Source organism: Botryllus schlosseri, chromosome 5 (assembly GCF_051294905.1).
Source record: "Botryllus schlosseri isolate E-star chromosome 5, Bs_hap1, whole genome shotgun sequence".
Classification (NCBI taxonomy): domain Eukaryota; kingdom Metazoa; phylum Chordata; class Ascidiacea; order Stolidobranchia; family Styelidae; genus Botryllus; species Botryllus schlosseri.
Genome location: NC_137240.1, coordinates 6,065,480 through 6,073,371, shown reverse-complemented (window position 1 = coordinate 6,073,371; position 7,892 = coordinate 6,065,480). Strand labels below are relative to the sequence as shown.

Genomic DNA, 7,892 nt, shown 5'->3' with positions numbered 1-7,892 from the left:
GGGTTTGATCCGCATTAATTTATTCTTTCTATGGAAACGAATCGAGATATGTGAATGGTCCGCTTGACAACGTGAAAAGGGTGTTCACGATATATCCCGGCTGGAAGGTATGGATGTATGTCGATAATACCGTGGACCCTGAAATCGCAAACGAGCTTCGCTCGTACAGCGTCAAATTCGTGAATATGACGGGGAACTCTGTCGGAAATCGTAGGCTATGTCTTGGCGGTTCCTTATCGCCACCGAACCCGTTAAGTACTTCACGATACTAGACGTCGACTATCGTATGCTCGAAAGAGGACGATTGGCCACAGAAGAATGGCTGCAATCCGGCAGGAAATTTCATGTCATGCGGGATCACCCAAACCATTCTAAGGTTCCGATCAACGGTCAGATATGGGGAGGTTACGGAAATTCCATTCCCAACATGAGACAACTCATCGCGGACCATAAGGGAAATGACGAATACATGGTGGGCATCAATTTCCTGACGGCGAAGGTCTGGCCGATCATTAAAAAATCGGCTTGGGTACACGACGCGTATTCCATGCACATTTTTGGAGAGGACCATCCTTTTCCAACGAAGCGGGAGAAAAATAATGGATTTGTGGGCGATGTGAATTACGCTTGACAAATTTTGTGCAGTCAATTACCCTACAAAAGGTATTAGTATAACACATTCTACTTAGTTCATGTTGGTCTTAACTCACCAGGATTGCAAATGATGTGATGAAATTTAGAAAATTACACAAACGCTATATTTTGATGAATCGCGCTTGTCCTAATACGTTTCCATCAGTGGTGTTGCCTATGTAACACGACAAATTGTTCGTTTTGTACATGAGCCATCACGCTCACTGGTGCCTTTTGTGGCGCCATTGCCTTCGTGGTTTCAGAGTCATATTTTCCCCAGTCGGTTGCTAATTTATTTGATTCATCGAGTTACTTGTATCGTATTTGAGCTAGGAATTAGGGTGATTGACTATGTCGAAATGTGATATTGTTCTGCTGATTGCATCGTTATAGTATTTCGACATAAGATCACCCTACACCAGTGGTTCCCAATCGTTGTAGGGAATTCAGTATCACTAGTGGAGAATTCAGAGATTTCAGGCGGGGAACAGACGCACTTGCAAAATGACTACATGCAATATATACATATGTACGCAGGCATAACACCACGATTACGGTTACTAGTACACTGGTCTGAAATATATGGGTCGGTAATTCTATCGCCTGTTGTCCACAAAAACTCATTGAAAACTCTGGATAACCAAAATTGGGTTCACAAACACGTTTAGTACAAACACGAGAAGTTTTATGTTGCAGTGAAAGGTGATTGTTCATGCCTATTGTCAGACGTTGCGAAACAAAGTATAACCGAATTTTATTGAATGGAGCATTTTTCAGGGTTCAATAGAGGGATTTAAATTTGTGGGATTTAAAGACCAGCATAATCAAATGATGGGGAATGAAAGAAAAAAGGTTGGGAACCACTGCCCTACACAATTAGAGAAAGTAGTCCGTATTTCAATCTTTGCACCACCCCTGATATAAGGGTGTGAATATACGAACATGACACACGACACCAGATCCTAACTCGGACTTATACCGCGGTAGAAATCGAGTACAACAATTTAATCAAAATTATGGATGCACGTAGGAACGTTGGAAGGTAGGCACCAGGCACGTATGACAGCGATATAATTCTGGGTAAGGTACTCATTTTGTGTACCACCCTTTCTGACCTTTGGGTGTGAATACACACTCTTTTCTCTCAGAGTGTTAAGTGTTGACTGCGGTTAACATTTTGCGACTGGTATACCTTTATATGGGCGTGAACGTTAATTAGCCAATAAATAAATTTTCTATCTGTAAACCAGTGGTTTATATTGACAGGGTGTCAGCGGTAGGCCTCTATAGATCGGAAGTCATTACAAGCAAGGCAGGGTTGCGACTGAGCTGGCAAGCATCTCGGCTAGCCAGACTTTATATAGCCGAATATCCAATCAAAATATAATGTGTGGCCATGGCTAGGCAGCGACTGAACGTACGTTACAGTTTATATTTCTTATCGGTATACCGCACAGGGCTGGTGAGTGTATAAGATAATTTCAAAAATATTTACAATATTCATAGGCTGAAAAAGCATCATAGCCTGACCTGTACAAACTGCCCATTTATAGTTAGTTGAAGGTCAACTATCTCTCGGTTTTTTGAGTAGTTCTAGTGTTCTAGTTCTAGTTGCGTATTTTGAAAATTGAGTAATTTTAGTTCTAGTTGCACATTTGAAAAAAAATAATTAGTTGCCAAACAACTAAAAAGCACGTGTCGTCGTTTGCGCGAATCTATAGATACCGGCGTCCTGTTCGATGATGTTCGTGCAGCCATTGATCTAGCTCAGGAGCCATCACTACTAACAGCTGCGTAGCCAGCCGGTAGATTTGTTGGGTCTAAATCTCTCTAATTTCAAATCCTTTTGAAATGTCTATTCCGTGTCTGATATTTCCAATAAAACAAAAACCAATGTGTCTCTCGGAGGAATCAAATTCAGTTTAGTACGGTTCTTAACATTTGATGAATTGGCAACCCCAACCCCAGAGGTCGGCAATTATTTTTCTGAGAACAAGATACAGTCCAAGTCGGGTAACTGCTTGCTTATGTCATAATCCCGACTCGAACTAATCCGTCTTATATCGACTATATTTTGAATCTTTATTACGCATACGACAAACGTATGCTACGTAACCACGATTCATGAATAAACACTAAACAGACTTCAAAGAAAACACATTTCCGCTTCAATTTATACACCCCCAGATTTTAATTAGTGCCTATCAAATGCATTATTCAAAATCTCAAGCAACTTTTCGCTGTCCGACTTTAGTCCGCAGATCGTAAAATGCCCAGATGTGCCCTACGCTAATCTAATCTGTAAGCCTTCGGGGAGACTCCGCATTTTCAATGAGTCACAAAAACAAAAATCCACCACATTACCCAAATAGCTACACATTTATTACATTACCGGTACTAACATTGGGCGCCCGGAAACACCGGTCAGGAACCACTGATCTAGTTAGTTGTCTTTTAGTTCCCAGCAAACACAGAATATATTGCAGATATATTTTGTATATGTCTCAACTACTTCAAAATAGATCTAGTCATATGTATTGTTTATATAAATCTGTCGACACATTTGCACATATATAGGATATCTTCAAAGCAGGGCTTTGGAGCCGGAGCCGGAGCCCGGAGCCGGAGCCCCGAAGCCGTGCATTTTCACCGGAGCTGGAGCCGGAGCCGGAGCTTTACATAAAATTCAGCCGGAGCCGGAGCCGGAGCTGGACCCCGTTATTTGAGGAGTAGCTCCGGCTCCGACGTATTTCATAAGATGCTATTATATAGGCCTATGCAACAACCATATCTGCTGATTTATCATAATTGAACAGCAGACCTGAATTTTATTGCTGTTCACAGCAATGGCATGGAATAAAGTGCGTTCTAGTGCAACTATGATGTTATCGACAATTGAGAAGTATTAATTATGACGTCACAAGCCGACACGGCGGCACCTATGTCTTCGTTGCTACATCGGATATTACTGACGGCTGACAGAATCGAGATTACTATAGATAACTAACCTAAGAGTAGATTAGTAATCTATATAGATCAGGAATGGCCAAACTTTTCGGCTAAAGGGGCACATGGAATTGACGAACGAGTGCGCGGTCCACTAGCCGCTCCAAGCGGGTAAAATTTTTATAGTTTATAAATAAACTAGGCCAATAATATTATTACTTGAGCATATTGCGGTTCTACTGTATACCGCCCGCTAGGCTCAGTTTGCAAGGACACGACTATTCGGCGTCTGGCCACATCGATATCGAAGGTATCCGATAATATGCGACAATCATTTTGTGCCTACAATTCACCGTCGACGATCTTTATGCGAGCGCAAACGCGAAAAGACTTTCTCCCGTAATTGCGAATACCGTTAGACTCAATCGGGTAAATTAGGCGTTTTTTTCATTTTCAGTAGGGGAGGCTACGAAGCAAGAAATCGTGTGACAATTAAACACGCGAAACGTGAGAAAAATTTCACTACTATTTTAGTTTATTATAATGTACGACGATTTACTGAAAATGTAACTGGACCCTGGATCTGCCAATGCGTCGGAACTGATATTTCAGTCATCAACATCCCAAGTGTCGCAGCCAGACTTGTAATTTTTTCTTGGCATTGCAAGTTCACAATCTGAGCAATTCATTTTCGATAATATAATAGGAAATTACCTCACGGGCTACGCAAAACCCTCTCGCGGGCCACATTTGGCCCGCGGGTTGGCCACCCCTGATATAGACAGGCCCATTCGATAATTTCCGAGCCGGAGCAGTGGTAATGATGCGGCTCTGGAGCTGGAGCCGGAGCTAATGTATGATAGAAGAAAGCTCCGGAGCCGGAGCTGGAGCAGTTTAAATTTACGGCTGCTCCAAAGCCCTGCTTCAAAGATACCTGTATGACATTGTCATGATATCTTGCTTGACCTTAGATGAACCCCGACCCTAGGTGACCCCTGACCCTAGTTAGGTACCTGGACCTGCCACATCCTGCACTGCCCTTATCAAGGTAGACTGACTGATAATTTTACAAATCATGCATGGCTTTGTTCGTGTATTAAATCAGCACAGAACTGCGCAATCACTTCAGCAAATATTACTGCCTAGGCATAAGTTCGAAATCGTTGTCGGAATTGTCAGATTCTGTGATGACAGCCTTGTTCGTGTTATCTTCTTTATCGCCACCCTATAACATAAACGAGTAGATCAGTACAATTGATTATTATCACTGTGGAACAAAAGTTGTTCTGCGTTTGGTTGTGAGTGAAGTGGGATGGTGATCCAAGTCACATTCACCAAAAGACTTGAAGTCCTCTTTCAAAAGCGACATGACCTTTACTTTAACACTGAAGATATAATCAACGCAGTTACGATGTCAAGATGAGACACCAAAACCTGTTCAATAATGCCTGTCATTATAGAGAGGATTTTCATGCTATTGGCGTCATGAAGTGGCTGCTGCTGGAAACGGATTTCAAAACCTATAGTTTGGGCACGGGGTGAAGATTATTCTTTACATTATCATTTTAATATTAATATGGTAATAGTTGCCTGTGAGAGGCTGATGTGATATTGATCGCTCCTTCCATGCTCGACACAGCAAATATATGCAGTGGTTCCCAAACTGTGGTCTGCGAGACAATTTTTATGACTGCGTAGTACCTTCCAGAAATTCACACGATCCAGAAATTTTCAGAGATTTCAATTCCTTGAGTATAAAATTTTTTAGACAGGTTATTGTCTAAACCAAAATCGAAGTTGCCTAAAGTTATTTTGTAAATCAACACGAAGTAGAGTTATTCAAATTAAATTGTAATCTCCCTCGTGCGAGACAAATGCGACTCGCGGAGGGAAATTGTCAAAGGCCTGTCTTGTAAAGTTTGGGGACCACTGATATACAATGTTCTGAAGATGAGCGGTAAAAACAATTCACTTACAGTTCAATAATATCATCAAAGACACAACTGTCACACCACACAGGCTTAACTTGAAAACAAAATTACCTTGCAAGATCCAGCAACAGTTAGAGATCATGCAACCTGATCTTTGGTTCTTTTATCTGGGATCTCGAGGTCAGGATGAGCCGATCTGCATGCTCCTAAAAGAGATATAACTAGATGAAGACGTCCACTGTCCAGTCATGGTGTATTATACATCAGACAACGAACAAGTTTCATTGATATGAGAGACTCTTGGAGGTATAGAATTCCAATATACTATTTAATATTATATTCATATTGCAATAAAGCTGAATATTTTCTGCTAAAACTCTTTAACAACTAGAGTACAAAAGTAGATAACTTTGCACATCACGACATCAGTATTCTTATTACCATATATGACGTCAAACGATTAACATGTTAAAAAAACGAGGCCATGGCTCAACTTTTTTTGCGTTGATTACGTTCAATTTCCGTCAATCACCGTTGATAACTTAAGTCTAATAGTCTTTTCAAGTGCCACTCTTGTTTTTTGACCCTTAAGACTAGGATTTTCATACTTTCTTTACAGCTATGCTGGTCATCATATTTCCGACAGTTTCCGGCAATTGTACACCCCGGATTCCCATTAAAGCGGCTACCTGTAAAACATTATATTAGTGGTACACAACACAGATGGCATTGTCTTGCATTAATGGTTTGCACCAGAATTAACAATAACATTTATGGGCATTCTAGATAAAACCATCCACACCATAAATTTCATGGTCACGCTAATCAAAGGCTTGGTTGACTTTGCGATTTTGCAATAAATCACATTGGCAATTCAATCATTGATAATAGAACTAATTTCGAAAAGGACCCCTGCTATGTCTGAAAATGATTCCTTGGTGTCGGCAGACACCCCTGATTTAGACTGTCAATCGCTTTGTTCGAATGAGAAACAAAAACATACCAGTTCAGACTTTGCTTATGTTAAGGTGTTCCAGCTGTGACAAGGTTTCACAGGGATCTTCAATTATATCTTCCAGCAAAATTGGGGCACTCGACTGAGGCCTTTTGGAGTCATTGTCAAAATGATGTCTGAGGAAATCAATCATCTGGTTTTTCTGCAACTTTATGTCTTTGATGCACAAGCTAAAATGGATTCGATTACAAGAAAGTTGGATTGACCATCATATGTGATAAACTTACCATTACTTTATGACAGGCCACGTTGTTGATGGTCAAAATTTTGTAGTTCAGCGATGATTTCAAATGAAGGAACATCTGAAAAACAGAGAGACTTTATTCTCAAATTCGAGAACGCATCAAAGTGCTAGGAACTTACTGTAGGACTTAGATCTCTGGCCGTTACATTCAATGTTGGGATCATGCCATTCTTGAACACTCTTTTCGCTTAATGATGGCAAACTTGCATTGCGAGCATCATTGATATCACTCCTGCTTGCCACACTTTCATTGCCAGAATCATAAGATGACCGCATTCTTGAAATTAGCATGTCTTGTATCTGAATACTTGGATTATGTTTCTTCCTTGCAATGCAGCAAAAACATCATCTACAAATTATAAACGTTTTGCATATATATACCATATTGCACAGAATAAAAAGGGTATACCGCCTTGACCATCAGTTGACGCCGAATTATTCAAAAATTGTTTGTTCAGCTGACGTTTTCGTTTTGGCCGCTGGCCCGCTGCGCTTCATTTTCAGTCCAGACAATGACAAAGATGTGAGCAAGCCACTACTCTCCGCAGCTTTTATTAGATCACTAAAATCTACCTTCCATACATCTAAAACAGATGGATAATGTAAATGGCAAGGTAGGCCCACTTGGAAAACAGTACGCTAATTCTGAGTTTATAACTTACTGGATGAGCATTTCATCTGTATCTTTTATACAGAGACCAACTGCGATGATCATATTATGGTTGCTTTCCGTTCTTGACCTTACCGTGCTATTTGCATTCTTACACAACCACCAGCCATGCAATACTATTATAGATACAAACAATTTCACACAATTCATAAGATATAAGCTAGAAATCAATGAGATCACTTCTACATCGGTTTTCCAGCTATTATGTATTACAGCAACAGCAACCGATTGTTCTTGTTAAACAAAAAGCACAACAGCAAATGATTGCTCGATTTATTGATCGACTAATACCCACCTATATTCATTTACAGCAAATCCTTAAAGTAAGGTTGGAGTAAGTTGATATCCAGAAAATGTGCTCATGATTAGCCGCACGAGTTCTATAGTTTATTAGTTGGTTTGATATGAATCAAAGAATTATATTCAGACATAGCCGCCCAGTTATGATGTGGA

General features: G+C 40.4%; 1 long non-coding RNA gene across 2 annotated transcripts; it reads right to left on the bottom strand.

Moving 5' to 3' along the window:
• Positions 1 to 6,028: 6,028 nt before the first annotated feature.
• Positions 6,029 to 7,458, bottom strand: LOC145440034 (uncharacterized). 2 transcript variants are annotated; one of them, XR_013915407.1, is made up of 4 exons: positions 6,889 to 7,458; positions 6,753 to 6,827; positions 6,514 to 6,695; positions 6,029 to 6,199 (listed from the first exon to the last, which is right to left on the bottom strand). It is a non-coding gene; the product is annotated as an uncharacterized LOC145440034 (long non-coding RNA). The 2 variants fall into 2 exon arrangements; XR_013915408.1 differs by having other exon boundaries at positions 6,753 to 6,843; positions 6,897 to 7,458.
• Between the last annotated feature and the right edge of the window lie 434 nt (positions 7,459 to 7,892).